This window comes from Larimichthys crocea, chromosome I, assembly GCF_000972845.2.
Source record: "Larimichthys crocea isolate SSNF chromosome I, L_crocea_2.0, whole genome shotgun sequence".
NCBI classification, from domain to species: Eukaryota; Metazoa; Chordata; class Actinopteri; family Sciaenidae; genus Larimichthys; species Larimichthys crocea.
The window spans coordinates 33,470,446-33,491,251 of NC_040011.1; the positions used below are offsets into that span (position 1 = coordinate 33,470,446).

Sequence of the window (20,806 nt, forward strand, 5' to 3'; positions counted from 1 at the left end):
ATATGAAGGAGTGAGGAGACAAGAGAGAGAACAATATAAAGGAGTGAGGAGACAAGAGAGAGAACAATATGAAGGAGTGAGGCAGACAAGAGAGAGAGAACAATATGAAGGAGTGAGGAGACAAGAGAGAAAAAATAAAGGAGTGAGGAGACAAGAGAGAGAAACATCTGAAGGGAGTGAGGCGACAGAGAGAGAAAAATATGAAGGAGTGAGGAGGCCAGAGAGAAGATATGGGAGTGGGAGACAAGTGAGAGAACAGAATATGAGTGAGAGACAAGGAGAGAACGATATGAAGAGTGAGAACAAGAGAGAAAAATATAAAGGAGTGAGGGACAAGAGAGAGAACACATATGAAGGAGTGAGGAGACAAGAGAGGAGAGAACAATATGAGAGTGAGGAGACAAGAGAGAGAACAATATGAAGGAGTGAGGAGACAAGAGAGAGAAAATATGAAGGAGTGAGGAGAAAGAGAGAAGAGAGAACCAATATGAAGGAGTGAGGAGACAAGAGAGAAATATGAAGGAGTGAGGAGACAAGGAGAGAACAATTGAAGGTGAGGGGAACAAGAGAGAGAAATGAGGATGAGGAGACACGAGAGAGAAAAATATGAAGGAGTGAGGAGACAAGAGAGAGAAAATATGAAGGAGGAGGAGACAAGAGAGAGAACCATATAGGGTGAGGAGACAAGAGAGATAACATATGAAGGATGAGTGAGAGGAGCAGAGAGAGAGAGAAACAATATGAAGGAGTGAGGAGACAAGAGAGGAACAATTGAAGGAGTGAGGAGACAAGAGAGAAAACAATGTAAGGAGTGAGGAGACAAGAGAGAGAACAATATGAAGGAGTGAGGAGACAGAGAGAGAACAATATGAGGAGTGAGGAGACAAGGAGAGAACAATATACGAGTGAGGAGGCCGAGAGAACGATATGAAGGAGTGGAGGAGACAGAGAGAGAACAATATAACGGAGTGAGGGAGACAAGAGAGAACGATATGAAGGAGTGAGGAGAAAGAGAGAAAACAAATATAAAGAGTGAGGGACAAGGAGAGAACAATATGAAGGAGTGAGGAGACAAGGAGAGAGAAAACAATATGAAGGAGTGAGGAGGACAAGAGAGAGAACAATTGAAGGAGTGAGGAGACAAGAGAAGAGCAATACGGAGGAGAGACAAGAGAGAGAACATTATGAAGGATGAGGAGATAAGAAGAGAGAGAGAACAATATGAGGAGTGAGGAGACGAGAGGACAATTGAAGGAGTGAGGAGACAAGAGAGAGAACAATATGAAGGAGTGGGAAACAAGAGAGAAACAATATGAAGGAGTGAGGAGGAACAAGAGAGAGAAAATATGAAGGAGTGAGGGAGACACAGAGGAAAAATATGACGGAGTGAGGAAGACAACGAGAGAGGAACAATATGAAGGATGTGAGGAGACAAGAGAGAGAAAATATGAAGGAGTGAGGAGATAAGAGAGAGAGAACAACAATATGAAAGGAGTGAGGGAGCAAGAGAGAGAACAATATGAGAGGAGTGAGGAGACAAGAGAGAAAACATTATGAAGGAGTGAGGACGACAAGAAGGAGAGAGCAATATGAAGGAGTGAGGAGACAAGAGACGAGAACAATATGAAGGAGTGAGGAGACAAGAGAGAGACAATATGAAGGAGTGAGGAAAACAGAGAGAGAACGATATGAAGGTCAGACGCTAAAAATCAGACGCATTGTCTCTCAGGCGGATGCAGAAAAACTAAGTCCACGCATTTTTTTACTTCAAGGCTGGACTATTTGTAACTCTTTGTTTCAGGCTGCTCCCATAAGTCTCTTAGGAACTTTCAGTTAATTCAGGATTGCTGCTGCACGTGTTCTGGACCGGAACCAAGATCAGAGATCACATCTCTCCCATTTTGCTTCCTTGCATTGGTCCTATTAAATCTAGAATAGAATTTAAAATTCTTCTCCTTCCTTTACAAAGCTCTTCATGGTCAGGCCCATCTTATCTAAAAGAGCTCATATACCTTATTACCCCTCTAGAAACACTCGCGCTTCTCAGACGCTGGGTTCTTGTGGTTCCATAGTTTCCAAAAGTAGATTGGGACCAGAGCTTTCAGCTATCAGGCTCCTTTCTGTGGAAAAACCAACTACCTTTCTGGGTTCGTGGAGGCAGACACGTTCAAACCACCTTTAAGAATAGAACTTAAGACTTTCCTTTTTGATTAAAGCCTATAGTTAGGGCTGGCTCAGGTCATCCCTTAGTTATGCTGCCATAGGATTTACACCCGGCGGTGGGACCCCACCGAGGGTTATGCCTGAGCCAGGCACGGTATTTGGTGAAGATGTACACCATCTCCCTTACCGAAAACTCTCTTCCTCTCTCTCTCTCTTCTCTCTCTCTCTCTCTATGATATAATATATAATATCTATCTTGTCTCGCTCTCTCTCGCTCTCTCTCCTCTCTCTCTCTCTCTATCCATCTCTCTCTATCTATATCTCCTAATTCTCGTATATCTCACGCTCTCTATATATATTATATCCTATATTCTATATCTCTCCATATCTCTCCATCTGTGGACATGTCTCAATTAATGCATGTACTAACCAAACTTCCCCGGAGTTCTGTGCTCTATCGTCCAGCAGGTTCTCGTGGATCGTGGCTGCTGCTGTGATCTGCACGACGTTCCACACATATAGTATTACTGTCATTATTACTACCATATCTATTACTGTAATCATTTTTATTTCATTATAATTCATGTCAATTTATCAGTCATTGTACAATATGTTGTGTTGGATTTTGTCCTGTACACGTGACATCCATTGCACGTCTGTCCGTCCTGGGAGAGGGTCTCTCTTGTCTCCTCACTCCTTCATATTGTTCTCTCTTGTCTCCTCACTCCTTCATATTGTTCTCTCTCTTGTCTCCTCACTGCTTTATATTGTTTTCTCACTTGTCTCCTCACTCCTTCATATCGTTCTCTCTTATCTCCTCACTCCTTTATATTGTTCTCTCTCTTGTCTCCTCACTCCTTCATATCGTTCTCTCTGGCCTCCTCACTCCTTCATATTGTTCTCTCTCTTGTCTCCTCACTCCTTCATATTTTTCTCTCTTGTCTCTTCACTCCTTCATATTTTTCTCTCTCTTGTCTCCTAACTCTTCATATTGTTCTCTCTCTTGTCTCCTCACTCCTTCATATTTTTCTCTCTTGTCTCCTCACTCCTTCATATTTTTCTCTCTCTTGTCTCCTAACTCCTTTATATTGTTCTCTCTCTTGTCTCCTCACTCCTTCATATTTTTCTCTCTCTTGTCTCCTCACTCCTTTATATTGTTCTCTCTCTTGTCTCCCCACTCCTTCATATCGTTCTCTCTTGTCTCCTCACTCCTTCATATTGTTCTCTCTCTTGTCTCCTCACTCCTTCATATTTTTCTCTCTTGTCTCCTCATTCCTTCATATTTTTCTCTCGCCTGTCTCCTAACTCTTCATATTGTTCTCTCTCTTGTCTCCTCACTCCTTCATATTTTTCTCTCTTGTCTCCTCACTCCTTCATATTTTTCTCTCTCTTGTCTCCTCACTCCTCTATATATTTCTCTCTGTCACTGCCACTGAATAGAGCATTCAGTGAAGGCCCATCCTACCCTGCCTGTGATTGGCTGACATTCTTGCCCTCACCTTGACCAATCTCAGTCCTTATGCCTAAACCCGACCAACTCGAGTCCAAGAAGGCAACAAGTACTGGCCAATCAGAGACAGGTAGGACCGTGGTCTGCCTATTAGTGATCTGAGCATCGTGGCGTCGTAGCCACATTCTGCCTAACCACAAAATCTCAAATGAAGGCTAGCCTGCCCAACATAAACATTATCCAAACAAATGTTTTGAAGAGTTACAAGTGCTGTTGATGATGGTGTATTAAAGCTCATCTCATTGGGCTGTTGGGGGCGAGTCACAGGAAATGCTCCACCCAACAGGAAGCTGTAGGACATAACTCTAGAGTCCATTTTTATTCCAGACAACACCTCATCCTTATGTCTCCACTCCCAGGTAAATAAAAACACAACTTTTTGTTTATACAGCATGAACAAATCTCTCACTTTTGTACGTTTTTGGAATGGCTATTCGCGATACTCCATAAATTATACAGCGTGTCTATGTTTCCCCATGTTCTCCTGCTCCACTGAGGGTTCAGTGTCACTTTCAATTTGCCATCCTCTCTCACCATTGACCTATTTCTGCCTTGGTTCCCACTCGTTGCTGTCCCCCCCCCCAGCGTCTCGCTGACCCAGTAACCCCCTGCAACACCTGGCCACCGGCCCTCTGGGAGCGGGACAAGGGGTCGGAGTTCAAACTAATATTAGAAAATACGAGTATGCTTGAGAGGAAGGAGGAATCTTGCTTCAGTTTCATTTCACTTTTGAGAAAAGGGGAAAAGCATGAACTCTACATGCAAAGGCAGATGCAAAAATCTATAGGCATGATATGCATGAAGCAAAGGGGATTTTGCATTCCAGCCCAATACTTTTTACCATTAAATTAGAATTCTGATCATTTCCCCATCCTGTTGCACCATATTGTAGACCTGTTGTGTTTTAGAGTGGGGGTTGGGTACTTGGACTAGCCCCCCGTTCAGCACGACCTTGCGAGCGGCAATATCAGGGCTTGGCAACACTTTTTGTTTTTTGTCACAGACGATCCATACAGGGCAAGGGCACTCTGAGAATGAGCTCTCAGTGTAGTCAGAGGGCATGTTTGTGTCACCAGATTAATTGATGACACTAATTGATGACATGATGTAATGAATGGCAGTCTTCCATGCCAGTTCATCTCTGCTGGGTTATGAGAAGAGCGGGGAGGCGGTGGGAGGGCGTGGATGGTGGAGGGTTCGCACACCTACAGCTCACTGGGAAAACAAATGTAAAACCACACACACACGCACCTGCAAACATTAATTAAAGATCACCTGAATATGCGCACGCACACATTCCTTTTCCCACATCACATGAGAGTTCCTCCTGAGCACATTACTTAATAAACCCACTGATACCATTACTCTAAAGCACATTATGATGAATATGAAGCAGGAAAAGAAAAAACAAGGATTCCAGCTGAGTGTTCATGCCTAACAATAGCCATAGCCGTCTTTTGTTAAACACTATAGCTCTTTGCCTCCGGGCTTTTTTTTTTTTTTTGTCTCGTCTTGTAATTTAATTAAATCTATAAACATTCAGTCATGAAACTCCCTCTCCATGCTTGAAGCTTCTCCGTCACCAGTGCAAACTTGAAGCTTTGTGTGCTTTAAGCTTGAGGGCCTCTATGCCAGCTTTTAATTTTTTCTCTTTTGTTATGTAGACCAAACTAAATGAATGCTCCTTAGAGAGCCTTGGCAGAGACAGGATGTGACTCCTCAGGCCCTGAATCCTAATGACTTGTAAATAAATATATAATGTCATCACTTCATTAATTGTACCATGGATCCCGCAGCGAGAGTGTTTCCTCTCACATCATGTCACCCTGTCTTTAACCGCGTGGGGCCTGATGTGAGTCGGAAGGTGTGCCTCTCTGTATGTGTGTGTGTGTGTGTGTGCACAAACTCATATATATAGCAGTTGTTTCAGCTAAAATAGTTGATTTATTATATTTTATATGTTGTCTGGCATCCGCCGATTCATCACCAGTTGCAATAATTGCAATGCTGGATGAAACTCTGAGAGAAAAATCACACAGATCAGTCATGCTTCTTATCACCGGGAACAAACAATGGCAAACTGCTAGAGTCAACATTCTGCACGTGACACGCGTGACACCGCTGTCATCCCACATTGCTTATGAATTAATAGAGTCGTCCCACATTCTGTATGTGATAAATGTACAGTATGTTTCCCCCAGACACATGATATAGTGATCCGGGAAGCAGCTTAAATATGGACTGTTTCCTTTTTCTTTTTTTTTTCTGCCAGGGATGGACAGCCTTTAAATAGCCCAATTAGCATTCTTGGCTTAAAGGCGAGACAAAGCTGGCAACGTCTGTCCCACAGTCTGGAAAAGTGCTCCTCCATTCCGAGGATGTAGCTTCAGTTTCATGCTTCAACAGTAGAGCAGGCTGTGCACACAGACGCAGATAAAAGTGGTGATGTGAAGAATTTGTTCGTGGAGAGTTGTGGGAAAATCCCCTTTTAATTCAGTCTGATCAGTGGGTATTACACTCAAGGAGCTTTGCCAATTGTCATTTAGCTCGACTTGATTTTCAGGTATTTAACACTCTTAGGAGAGAATCTGCATATTCCCTCCACAATTAGAAAATGTCGCTGTTATGCATTTCACATCCTCGGGTAAGAAATGTTTGCGTTTAACAGTTGCACGGATTAGTTTGGTTCCAGTGCAGCCTGGTTTTCATCTTGAGACGATGCAGATACACGCTCACGCAATCAGCCGCTTTCACCTGCAGACTGTGAAAAGCGATGCAGGGCTCAGCCAGTATTAGAAATACTGAGGTCATGTCCCCACACAGCACATGAATATTCTGACCAGATTAAAGGGTGGTGTTGTTTGCTGTTGTTTTTTATGCATTTTATTTAAACTGTTCAATAATATCTTTTTTTATTTTTATTGCCCAACATGAATGTGTATATTTTTGTTTGCTTAGCTTTATAGCGTACACATTTAAAGCTGTATTTAATGAATTTCTGTCTATCAGTGGGTACCAGAAAAAAAAGTGTAAATGCTAATATAACAACTTAAAGTTGATACATTGAATTTGCAAATACATTCTCCATCCAGCAGAGACACAGCAACATCAGCATTCATTTAGAGTTTGGCTTCCAGCTATGCATTGACTAAAAGTCAAATGTTCACTCTCTGGTGGCTGGCTGCTGTGTCTGGACTAAACAAAACAAAACAAAATGGTAAAAGTGTATAAATAAATAATAATAATAAAAAATTTATTAATTCATTTAAAAAATGATAAAGACATAAAAATGGGGACAGGGAGGGAATCTATGGATTTAGGTGACAATTCTCTGTAGGCAAAGTTGGGTAGTAATAGATTACATGTAATCAGGATTAATAAAATAATAAATAACTATAAGTAATTATAATCAGTTGAAAAAAAAACATGTATAATTAAATTATAGTGAAACTTCTTTTTAATAATAACCACTGTCACATTCACTGCATTAAAAGCGTATCTGGTCTGACATACAGGCTTTCTTAGACTAGTGCTGAGAATGTTGAGGCAATATTTTCATTTTTCAGTAGTAGTCCAAAAAAAAAGTAATTAAAAAAAAAGTATTAAACAACTGACATTACTCTTCATTTTTATAAATATTTGTTAATAATTCCAGATATACTATATTAGTATTATCTCTATATTTTATTTGATATTATAATGTAAAATTTTAACTAGAACTCCTAAATTGATTAAAAAAGATACATAACTGTAACATAACACAACAGTTACTAGCATATATACTTTTATTTATATAAAACACTGCCATAGCTAATGTCGTCATACATCGCTTAAAACAAACGTCTTGTTTATATTTGGAAGAAGATCGACTGCAGCTTTGTGCAAATCTTCATTTGAGCTTGTTTTTCCTGCTTTTTTTAGTTTATATATGGAGAAGCTTGTCATTGAGCTTCTTTATACAGGCATATTCTTTCCTTACCAAAATAGAAGCTGAGAATCTCAAAAGGAAGATAATAAAAGAAGACGGAGCTCAGAAACAAACCAGTGCCATCTGCATGAGGGCTTCAGATCTCTCCATGCAGTCTCAAAGCGGAGAAACAAGTTTCAAGTTGATTGCTTTACAGGTAACACACAAGCTATTATCCATGCATCATAAAGCCATCACTTACTTCTGCTGTGCCGAGGTGGTTTAGCTCAATTTCTTCCTGCCCTCTGACAGTTTTAGAGCTAGATAGTCTTTTTTGGACTAGCTCATTGCCGCAGTAAAAAAAAAAGCCTCAATCAGAATCATTATTACATAACATGAGAACTGCAATCCAAAATAAAGAAAGAAGGTCAAGGAGTTTAGATAAATTAATCAAGCCTGATGGTGCATACATATTTATAATCATATTCAGGGATGTTTATTTGACTTTAATCAACCTGTCCTTCGTAAATCCATGCCTTTGTTTAGAATTTTTCCTTAATTTAGACTTCAGGTGAAGACATGTCTTCAGGGTCACAATTATAAACTGTGCCAAACTCCATACAGATAATGAAAAGCTATGTTTTGAATCAACTGATCACCGCTTTGAGGTCATGTCTAACTCCAGCTGGTCATTAGCGTATGCAAAATATTGCGTGCTGGCTGCCTCAAGGTTGAATTGATGTTTCTTTTACCATTAGCTACCCGGCTAGTTAGCAAGGCAAATGCAATAGATGAAAAACATTAACTGAATCTTCACATTGCTCAAATACATTATGCTCAGTCGCAGATGAATATGTTGCCGAGATCCCCGACACAGCACGGCAGAAAATATTTTTCTCTTTGCATTGACCCTGTTTGACCCGCTGGTCACCTCATTGAATTTAGGTATTTTTCTCATCATGCATGGCAGTGCAATTGCACACAGAGGACTAACTATGAGTGTAATGACTCTCTGGGCTGAATTCCCTTAAATTGAATTCCACTGAATAATCACCCTGCAATATAATGAGCCATTACCCGTTTGCTAGAATTGTCTCATCTGTCTTCTAAAATGCCGATTAATTTGCTCGTAATGTATTATCTTTTACCATCAAATTTAAAATCAGGCATGTGTCCCTGAACACGGTCATTGATGTAAGATATTCATACAGTATTTTCAGAACATGTTCTCACATTCGATTTCCATTTTAGCCCTCCACGTAGACTTAGTTGATTGGAGTCTACTGGTCGGGATCAGAGTAGTCTGAAAGTTCTCACACCTTTGTGGTGGATGGGCATGTAAGGCATCCGACTTTAAAGGTCCAGTGTGTAGAATTTAGTTGCATCTAGTGGACTAATCACTGAATTGCAATCTCCTCACATCACCCTCACCTTCCTAGTGTAAAGGAGAAAAAACACCTAAAAGACCCTGTCTAGAGTCAGTATTTAGTTTGTCTGTTCTGGGCTGCTGTAAAAACACGGTGTTTCAACATGGTGGTCTCCATGAAAGAGGACCTGCTCCCACTGTAGATATAAAAGGAGAATTTTGAAGTAACAAAAACAAAAAGATTCTTATTTTAAGGTGATTATACATGCATGAAAACATAGTTGAGGATGAATATTATATTCCATGTTCGACTTATTCTGAAAATAAAGTCCCCAAATCTTACACACTGCACCTTTAATCCAGGAGATTGGAGTCTGTCCTGTGATATGTAGCTTGGCGCTTTTGGAAATATGCTTATTTACCTTCCCGACAAAGAGCTGCTGTCCCCTCAAAATAAACAGAGCAAATAAGAAACATAATCCATTTATTAAATATGAGGATACAACCAAGTGTAGCTCAGTAGCTTACTGGAAAAGGGCAAACAACAAGCCTTGCTCTGCCCACATTTGCCACATTATAAAAAACAACACATTGCCGTTTTACAGCAGAAACTTCCTGGAGTTTTTGATAGTTGCCTGGCAACCTCTCAGAGTCAAGACATACATTAGAAAACATGTCAGTGAACAGTTATGTATTTTGAGAAATGGTCCAATGCAGTCAGTACATTCAATAACAGCCAATCTTGCTAGTATTAAAATTAGCAGCAGTGCTATATGAACTACAAACGTCACCAGCAGTCTCCTGAATTGTAAACCAGACTGGGCCGTGTCCTGATTCAGCCGCAGTCTCTCCATCCTAATCTCCACTCAAAACATCTTCAGTAAGTTACAATCATTTCTGTTTTTGGGCTTTATGTTTTTACTGCATTGAAAGCTTCCACTTGTCTTTCTATAGCAGCGTGTATCATAAAACTCAGTGTAAGTGGTCTGAGTGCCCTAAGGATTGATGACCTGACACACCGTGTCATCAATATGGACCAAAAAGAGCTGTCTTATATCCATTTCCACTTCCTCTCAAACCGTATAATGACAAAGAAAAGCTAAATTCATTTGCAGCTGGTTTCAAAGAATAGACTTTGATTACTTTACAGAGAAGTATACTTGAAAACACTCAGTGTCGCCAGAAGTGCTTTCTTTCAGAGCATCAGGTGCTTGTTTACCAAGCATCCAGTCAAACTTATTGTACAGAAAAAAAGACTTATTCATCACTTCACATTAACCGTATATTAAAGGGTGCATGAGCTAAGTGGCTTAGTCTGTTCGGTCTTTCATATACGTGTTCTCAGGCAATAAGATGACACACATTCCATGATTGCATAAGTATACTTGCAGACATTTGTGCCATAACTGGGTAAGTTGTTTATTTCATACACTTTGTCTTTAGGAGCTAAAATTGGAGCTTTGAAGCTGTTTAGCTACATGTGTTTTCTTTTTTCCTCTTAGCAACTTACATATACTTTACCACAGCAAGAATTTAATAAAAGGCTTCTTGTGTGAAACAACACAAATAGATGTATTAGACAGCCCTGTGCTACAGGGCTATGGTCACAAACTCTCTCTTTCATGAGGATTAAGTTCTCTTTCATCAGTGAAATAAAGAAAAAGGCAAACGAGGATACAAAATATACTGAAATGAAAAGTCTGGGTGAAAGAAAGGAAGAGAGACAAAAAAGAGACCGACAAGAAGACATACAGAGCTTGAGACGGGTTCGGGAGTTCATGGAATCATGTGCCATGTTGTGTCTTGTGTGTCAGTGGACAGCCGTCGCCTGAGGACTGAATGATGTTTCTTACAAAAGTCTCATGAGAGGCTGAAATTATGGAAGCAGATTTATTAGTAGATGTAATTTTGCTGGTACAACTAATCCATAATTTCGTGGTTATGCAATTGCAAAAATCAACTTTAGTTAATGCTGTTCAGTAGGCCTACGCAGTTTGAATACACACCGCTTTAATTTCACAAAGCAAAGAGCTCTTAAAAATCACGACTTGATTCTTTCTGTTAAACTCTTCATATATCTTTACCAGCTCTGATTCATGCTATGAATACTTTTAACTGTTTCTCTGGACATATGAATATGTAAAATGGGATCTTGGAGGATGAGTCACATTAATTTTTAAGTAAAACTATGAAATGTAAATGGAATCAAATCAGCCAGATAATATCGACCAGTAAAAATTGTAGACTGATATGAAGACATATAAAATGTAGAACATGATCTCAAAGACTTGATCCGGCTCTCTGATAACTTAACAAAGGTGCTCATATTGACCCGTTTCTGATTAACGTTTAATTAAAATCAGGCAGGGGTTTGCTAACATTTTACCCACAATGCCTTGTGTCCCCAGCTGCTGTGGAAGCGTGATTAGAAGTACCTGCAGTACTTTGTGTTTAAACAAGACTAACGCTGTTTCATTTGGATACACCTGGCACAGTGCTGTCTGAATTCCACTATGTGTGCACACACTGGAAAATGATGATCATCACATACATACATCTTTTCTTCCTATTTGCTGAATTGCAACCGGCAGGAGCAGTAACACCAACATTTGGCTGTCAAACTAAAATATAAAACACACGTACAATTTACATTTGTATATTTACCGCATCATTCCTTGGCTGCCATTTTCACAATGCCTGTAGTTCCTCCCCTTCTGCTATGTAGCTAAAATGGTGTCCATTGAGGGCGAGAAGTATCTAGTGTTCACACTTAACCTTTGTACAATCTGTGTGTACAATCTGAGTACTCAGAGTACACTGTATTTTGCCACAATTGCTAGTGTGAACGCACTTATGTTCTCAAAATAGCAAGAGCAAGCCTGGAGATATGTGAATTGAGAATAGTCTGCAGCAGTCCTGTGAGGCTAAAAGCTAACACTGACAATGTTAAGCAGGTATAATGTTGACTATTTTAATTTAGCATGTCAGTATGCTAAATCACCGAATTTCACAGCAACCAGTTGTCAAGAACTTTGATGAAAAGCCAAAAATGTCAGGCTTATGGTGGCGCAAAACAAAATGCCAGGGGATGAACGATATTACTAGGATTCATCCTCTGGGGACCATTTATGTCTGTAGAAAATGTCAATCCATCAAATAGTTGTTGGATATTTAGGTCAAGACAGACAGGCAGACATTGCCATTTGTGGAAAAAACGTGGAGATTTAATGATCAAATCAAGCCTCATTGTCACATCAGTTAACTGTATAGGTCCTTCGTCCCTATTCCGTGTCTCACTAATAATTCAGTCTTCCTTTTCTAAGGAGGCTAAAAATACAAAATACAAAACACTTCAATGTCCAGAAGAACACACAGCACATTTTAATATCTCTGCTTTGATCTCGTGTGTGAGCGATGTGCATAAACCGTCATGCTGTGTCAAAAGTGTTGCGTGTGCAAGTTCCCATGGTGCACTTCAAGCTTCTGCCATTAATTGGTTTCTGAGATTCCCTCCTTCACAACATGGACGACTGTATTCCTGATCTTGTAAGGAAGCTTTTAACAGGGAGGGATCTCTCATTCTGGCCACAGTATTTTTTCATCTGTGGACACCAGCTAACTTGGGACGGCATGCCTCCTAGCCAATAATGTGCCCTTGTGAGATGATATGAAGAAGCTGGGCCTAAACCATTAGTTCTGTTGATGTCCTCTTAGCATAAAAATGCATAAAAGCCTTGCCTGGTAGGAATTGTGAGCATTCAAGCCCTCATCCACTCAAGCGTTCTTGTAAGGGTTGTTAGGGAGGCTGCAATCATTATTTCATCAGCTAGATGAAATGCTTTCACTGTCCAGGTGAGGACAATTATCGTCAGGCTTTTTGAAGTGCTGCTAACCTATTGGAAAATGTCCTAATTAAACCAAGTGCAAGGATATATTAGGTCCACCGATTCACGACTCCCTGTTCAGTCCATGAACAGCCAAGGCTATGGAATAGGAGGCTGAAATCTGCCAATGCTGATTGACTGGAAACAGAGAAAGGGAGAAAAAGAGACTCCATCTTGGCTCGTAGTAGTTTTTACAGGCCCTCTTTTAGCCATCCCAGCTATTACACGGGTCATTTGCTATACAGTTTGACGCTGCCTGCTATGCTTCATTTTGGTGACACATGCCCTTGTTGTGAACCATAGTAGAAACTTCTTAGTACTGCAGGTAATGGAACATTGGTCTCAAAGTTTTATTCTGTAAAGCGATAAAGACCCAGTGAGTTTCATTGATTTCTTAAGATATCTCATTGGAACTAGTGATGGACTTAAATTCTCTACACAACAAGTCAGTACTTTCACAAGTGTGGAAAGTGTAGAAGACTGTAATCGATGCATCATTTGGAGAGTTTTTAAGCTCCAACTGGCAACACTCTAAAAATAAACCCACACTTTGAGTTGTAAGGCACTTTGGACACAGTTATTTATGTGGTATCCATATGTTCTGTTATCTGTTCATCTGCCTAATGATAAGTCAAAGTACAGGGCAGTTTCTTAGGGAGTGAACTGTACTGCAAATTATGTGTGTGGGTGAGGCTTTTGGATAGTTACAGAAGTGAACTTGAGGGGGGATAAGGACGAGAAAAAGGACACATAGTACAGAGAGGAGGTCCAACATGGTTAATCTATCCGATTATAGTCGCAAAAGATTTAAATTTAGATGTAAGAACAGACATTACACAACCCCGGAATGAAAAGAGACATGAACAATGGGTCGCTTTGTATGCACAACATCATCTGACTGAGGACGCTCTATTTCTAAGTGGCTTGAAGCTCTCGTTGGAATCGAGGGTTTAAGAAATCATTCCAAGCCATAAATAAGAGATCACCATTTCTATCCTCCTCTTGTGTGTGCCCACACAATTAGAAGTGCTTTAATTATTGTTCGAAGACTACCTTTACACGTGTGACTCAAGTATTTGTTTATGACTGAACCGCATTAATGACTGATTGTCTTTAAGTTGCGCTAACTGTTCTCAAGCTGCTTGCTGGTAGAGTGAGGGGAAACAGTGAATCAGCTATGACGCATTAGTGTACTTGGTCATGGAGACGTAGTGAAGTATATAATATTCAACTACTTTATGCTTTTATGTGCAGATGAGGAGCCACGCAGCGGAAATGACCATAAAATGGTCGCCCTGTCACAGTGTTTATCACTGGCCACAACAAATTAGATATACATTCACACGCATGATATGATAGAGCTTAGCATGTCTCTTGATACAACTGCCTGGAGGCCATTTTTATGTTTGTTTGTTTTTACAGGGACAGTCCACAATTATAAGTAATTGCACCAGAGTTAGCTAGCAGCTTATTTGCATCTGTTGTCCCTGGCAGGTAAACAAAAAAAACAACAACACAACAACCACAGACAGATACACACACTGCAAATACACTAGAGAAAATAGCACAATGTGCACATCACTGTAAGATAAAAACAAGAAACAATATGATAAATACAATACATGTGAGCCAATAATTGAGACTGAGACTTTTGCGCTAAGTTTAGCCAGAGCTTGAGGATGATTTCAACCCTGCAAAGCTTCCTGAGTCTGATATGTGAACACTACTTGTGTTCATGATCTGTACGATCACAGCCCTGTTTCCATTATCCTCCTCAAAAAAGATAAAGCAGACCTAGCTTTGCTCCTCAAAAAAACTAATATATTTTATTCTATATTATCAATATATTTTGGGAGATTCAAAAGTAGCCAGGCAAACCAACTAATTTGCTGTGTGAAGATTAAACACGTCTTCACTTCGGTCTGTTTCTCTGAATACTGTGTTAAACAATAATTTGTGTTGTGAAACATATTATCCAGCTGTCAGATTCTGCACATAGACAAAGTGTACTTTAATAGACAACAACAAATCAATGGAAATATGTTTATATTTAATAGTGTTATTTCCTTGCCTACTTAAGTTTAATTGTAATAAAGAAGTTAGTCTGTTCTCTTGTCAAATTATGATTTGCGTTTTTATGGAAATGTAATTACAGCCTGGGTTATCACTGGGTTTCACTGACAGCAGACACAGCACAGGGCTTTGACACTGGAGACCGGTTGGCTAATAAATATTTTCATATTAAGAATCAGTCAACTGACTATGTATATTGTGAAAGAAGTTGCTCGTGGTGAAGACCCCACAGAGAATTATCACAGAACACCAGTTCCCCTCCACTCGATGGTGCTTTTTAGTGTCTTTAAGTTTGTTGTTTTGCTTTTCTAGCCCATTACTTTACTATTTTGGTTCTGTCTCACCATTTCTAACTGTGATGATTGGCTGCTTTAAAAAAACCATTGCACGCTCTACCTGCTCAGCACCAAATGAGAGCTCTATAACTGATGAACACAGTTAAAGAGACAAAAACAGATCTGAGTGAATATTGGAATTGGAATTTCATTGGAATTTTCCAAGTTACTAGAGACACAAATCTAAATGTGTGCTATGTGTGTAAATTTGCAATATCAAATTCATAACGTGATAGTATGTAAATATGTTTTTCTGCAGGCAGACAACAGACATCATTTACTACTGCTTTAAGACTGGAGAAAACTGCTTTTGCTTAAATATTATGAAAGTAGGCACTGCCTATCTTATACCCTTAGCCAATGGTTTCTTTTTCATTATTTAACCGAGGCCGCGCTCTTCCCATTAACCACATGCTTTGAGTTGCCTAAATGTAACAATTAAAATACCAGTCATGCTTTAGTTGTCACTCTCAGACGTGTGCATGTGTCCTCTTTGTTCTGTACTGCAATTTTGGGAAACAAGCTCAACTGTGTGAATGTGCTCTCAGTGTGTTGCCAAACATTTAGCCATAGCATTTAGCATTATGCCGGCGTGTCAAAGCTGTTGAAATGACAGGTGCCGTTAATGCTCGCTTTGTTGTTAGTTTTACCCTGCTGAGAATGTGGCAGTAAAATGTCATGCTGACGACCTGTTGATGGCCTCAATGAGGAAATTAGCTAATTGCAATGACTTTCGCAGTCTCACAGCCCCTGTCCATATGTCCATTTTGAAGCCCCCCTGTGGAGTCACAATATGTAACAGCAAATTACTTTGACTATTAGAACTTGATGCCATGCTGGCATGAGGCTTATTGACTTAGGGGAACTTTCATTGTTGAGAACTACAGCAAGTACACAAATTGAATCCTTGACTGGCTCACAAAGAGAGAGAGAGAGACGGGGGGGGCTTTGCGATGCTTCAACAAAGGTGACATGCATTTTTCTCTTTTAGGGATGTGCACTCTTGCAAGAGGTCAGGCCAAAATGTTCATGGCCCATTTAGTCATGAACACATCAGTTCCAATGTGCCATCTGTCTTTTTCTCTCAGAAGAGATGAAATCCCAGAAAGCACAGTAATGTGACAGGGGGAGAAATGTCCCGGCAATGTTTTGTGAGTGCAGAGCTGAACATAATTAGATTTGAGACATCCATAGGGAGTTACCAAACACACAGCTCTAATGTCATCATGACTGGGCCTTTTGCTAAGGCCAACAGTACTGTCAACAAGCAATTTGGATAAACCTCCTAATCTGTTTTTAGGCATATACTATTGATGGTAACTGTGCTCACAGAGTCCTGTTACAGGTTAAATCCTGCAGAACAAGATCACTGCTAGCAGCATGGCTCTATGGCCAACAATGCTAGTTTGTTGGTCAGTCAACCACTTTGGCCTGAACTGAAATATCTTAACAGCTAATGGATGATTTTTTTTTAGATAGCTGTGGTCTCCAGAGGACAAATCCTACTGACTCTGGTGATTCCCTTAACAATTCCCCTCACGCCATCATGGAGTTGACATTTGTAGTGCAATATCTTTACACCTATTGGAAGGATTTATGGACCTTCATGGTCCCCTGAGGATGAATCCTAATGATTTTGGCAATCCCCTGACTTTTCCTGTAGCTTCACCGTGATATTGATATTTGCAGTTCAGAACCAAATGTCTTCACAACTATTGAGTGGACTATAATGAAATCCACAACAGACATTCATGTCCCCCTCGGGATGAAGCGCTCACATTCCCATTGGTCTCAGCTGTACTTTGTGTTTCATGCTAATTAGCAAATTACCATTTTAACACGCTAAACTAAGATGGTGAACAGTAAACATAACACCTGCTTAACATTACAGTGTTAGCACTGTCACTGTGAGCATGTTGACATGATAGCATTAGCAGTCATCTCAGAGCACTGTTGTACATCTACCACATGTAGAGCATCGCAGAGCTGCAAGCGTAGCTGTCAACTCTGCTGTCACATTGGTTAATAAACGGTTTACCCCTTTGCAGTCAAGCCGGTTAAAAAATTGCTGCGAAACATTTTTTTCTAAGTGTGAAGAATGTGAATAATTGTCATCGCTCTGGTGAAACATGAGGTTCTTATCGTTGTCAGAGGGAAGAACAAGAAAGTTGAGGGTGGCTATGGTAGAGGGATGAGGCGACTGAAGGGGGAGGATAAATTGGATTGCACCTCAGACCTACACTGGTGGGAACAGATTGTTTAACAGTTAGGGGAAACTGCGAGGAATCTCAGCGAGGTATTGTGGGATAAAGACAGATGATGAGAGTGAGTTTGAATTAAGGCAATCAGCGCTGAAGGACCTTGTTTGGGGTGTTTTTGCTTCTCCCTGGTTTTCATTAGAAAGCAAAGCGGCGGCAGCAGTCTGGGGGCCCAGGAAGTGGGAGTAACTCAAGAGGGGGCTGGAAGGAAAATAAAGGTGGCAAGAAGAAGACAAATGCAAGAATGCCTGTTGAGTATAGGGATGATACTGAGAATGACAAAAAAGTGGGTGCCCATAATATAGTGACAGCTGAATCAGAAATGGGCGCGAAATAATAAGACGGAGACATGGAGAGAGAGTTAAAGATGGTGAAGGAGAAAAGTGAACTTGGAGAAAGAGGAAGTTGTCTAAAGTTCATGATGGATTTTATATGTCTGTATTAGCAGTAGAAATAACTTTGCACATCAATTAAATCATAATTTCATCGTGACATTGCCGAACGCAAAGTAAGTGATGGCAGATACTGGCTTTATGTTTTCACCATATTACAAAGTGGAAAGGTTTTTGCAAAGGTGTTGCGCTGTATTTCAATGCATGATTGCTCATCAAGCTTGTCTTTGAAGAATGAAGACAATAATGTAGAACAAAGGGTTTCACAAATGTTTTTTATTGTGCAACCCCAGGGCAGGATATTGAGAACAATTTCATCACATTGGATTTTAAAAAAAGTACTTTAATTCAATGACATACTGTGGCTACATGGGGTGTGATGGGTAGAGACACAAAAGCCTTATTGTCAGTGTAATGCATTCTTTACTGCTCTGCTGACATTCAAGCCCAAGGCGATGTTTAGTCATTTCATTAAAATGGGAACACAAATGGATAGCTGTGTAGTTTTTGCTTCATTAGACCCAAACTCTGCTGCTGCCTTTCTACTCTGTGCTAAAGATCCTGCATTCCCTCCAGAAAATTAACTGCAGCATGTGAGATTACTCTTGTAGCAAATATATGAATAAAGAATGTCAAAATGCATGAGAGTGAGATTAATTACGCACTTATTTTTACCTTAGTTTTCCTTCAGTATTCCTCTCCGACTGCTGAGATCTTTGACATTTTTACATTACATTTTTGTTAAGTTGCACAAAAGCAGGCCCTCAGTAAACAATCTTTACCATATTCTGCTACATCCACTAAGTTATGATGTCACTTTACCCAACCTGTCGTGCACCAAACAATGAACAGGCAAAGTTAGCAGCTAGTTGGTATACATAGAACATTTAGCCAGCTAAACACAAAAATGTTTTTCCCAGAAGTTGGAAGAGTGAATATTCATTGATTGGACAGACTTAATGAATGCCAGTGTTGCTAGTGTTATATTATTAAAATGACAATTTGTTTGAGGCTGAATTTCACAGGTTCTTTCCCCATATGAAAAACAAAAATCAATGATGTAACTTAATGACCCCTCTACTGGGTTTGCTTGAAGTTATTAAGACACAGAATAGTAGGTAAGCTCAGTTCACCACATTTGCAGTCAGAGTTCAGGGTTAAGATTTCAATATTTTATTAACAGGATATGGCAGAAATATATATATAAAAAAAGCATGTTGATGTTTTCACTTGTGTATAATCATCTGAAAATAAGAGTGTGTTAGACTTTTATATCTACAAATGCTGCAGAGCCCCACGCTGCACCACTCTGTTTTAACAGTAGCCCAGAATGGACAAACCAAACACTGACTGTTCAGAATGGAATGTTGAGGCAAAGGATATCCATTTGGTTGTAATGTGCAGCCTTGCCACAACGAAATGCCACTAAATCCTGAACACTGGACCTTTAGGGACTAAGGATAACAGTGTTCAGGGTATATTTGCAGTCGAGAGGAAACAGATCTTTAAGTGGGATGCTTTTTCCTACATTTTTTATTATGTGTTTGTAGCGACTGCATTGATGGGAGCAGAGACCCTGGTCTTCTTAAGGCATATCAGTTTTGTGGGGGGTGTCTGACTGTCTGTAAACAGACTTTTATCGAAAGGTGAAGATGCAGTGATAGCTGTATAAAACTGTAGGGAGTCACTGTTTTTTTCCTTGAGCTGTCTGCAAAACAGCAGCCGTAAACTAACAGGAAACTGTTTTAGACACATCATCAGCACAGAACGTCTTCATATCTTTGAGATTTATTATAGCAATAAGTGACTGACATAAACTTTAAAACTTCAATTTGGAATGGGTTGAAATTCTTGCCGTGCTGAATGTAATATGACTTACCAACTCCTTGGTGTTGTTTTCCAAAGCTCTACGGAAATCAGAATTTGTGATTGGATTTTAGTGGTAGTAAGCTAACAATTAGACAAGTAACTCCAGTTTGCTTTGAGAAGTTCAGTTGGCAAATTTAAATGCTTTGGCATTTTCTTCCTTTTGCGCAGTTGCTTTGATGGAAAATCTTGGCATGTGACATTCAGCAAATTTCTATTAGATTTTCCTCTTTGAAAAAGTAGCAAAGGAGGACATATGGCAGAGCCTGCTCAAAGAGGACATATATTTGATTTAATGTGCTAAGACAGTGCAGAGTTAGAGGATACCCTCTGGTGGTTTACAGAGGAGAACAGGAGGACTCTGCAACTGGCATGATAGAAGACTTTTATCAGAGGACAGAGAGAGAGAAAGGAAGGCAGAAATGTGCTAAAGAGGTTCAGAAGGAGTGATAGGAGGCATCTGGTCAAGCAGTGAAATGGCCCAGTGTGCAGACCCTGGGTAACATAAAAGAAGCAAATGCGCCCAAAAAAATGAAGCCCCGGGGTACGCTGGAGCACAAAGGTTAATGAGCAGAGAGATCCTCTGCAGGAGGCCTGATGAGAGAGGAGAGCAAGAACGATGACTGCATACAATATAGAGCCATGCTACGAAGTTCACACTGAGTGGGAATTTTTTCCCCATTGCAGCTAAGTTTAAAAAATAATATTGGCTAAAACCCCATCACACAGATGAACAAGGTTAACACAGGTAAACACAATCAATCAAGATTAATTAGAAAGTTGATATCAGTTCAATCAAAATCAAAGATTCTATAATGATCCTGAAGACCATCATAGATTTTTAATACTGCATGATGGGAATTCACGGGCCACTTACTCTGACGCGGACACGCATGGATTTCCTTGTCATTCCGACATTCAAGCTAAATTTAATTTTGCGGTGCCTGAACGCAGCTTCAGTCACAAACAGAGCTATCTCAGATGTCTCTGTGCCACAGCTAAAACAACCTCATTCCCCTTTTTTCCTCTGTACACCGCAAAACTAAGGATTG

General features: G+C 40.0%; 1 protein-coding gene across 1 annotated transcript in view; it reads left to right on the forward strand.

Moving 5' to 3' along the window:
• The window catches only part of sorcs3a (sortilin related VPS10 domain containing receptor 3a), a 218,335-nt gene that overhangs the window by 28,506 nt on the left and 169,023 nt on the right, over positions 1–20,806 (forward strand). The window lies entirely within an intron of this gene.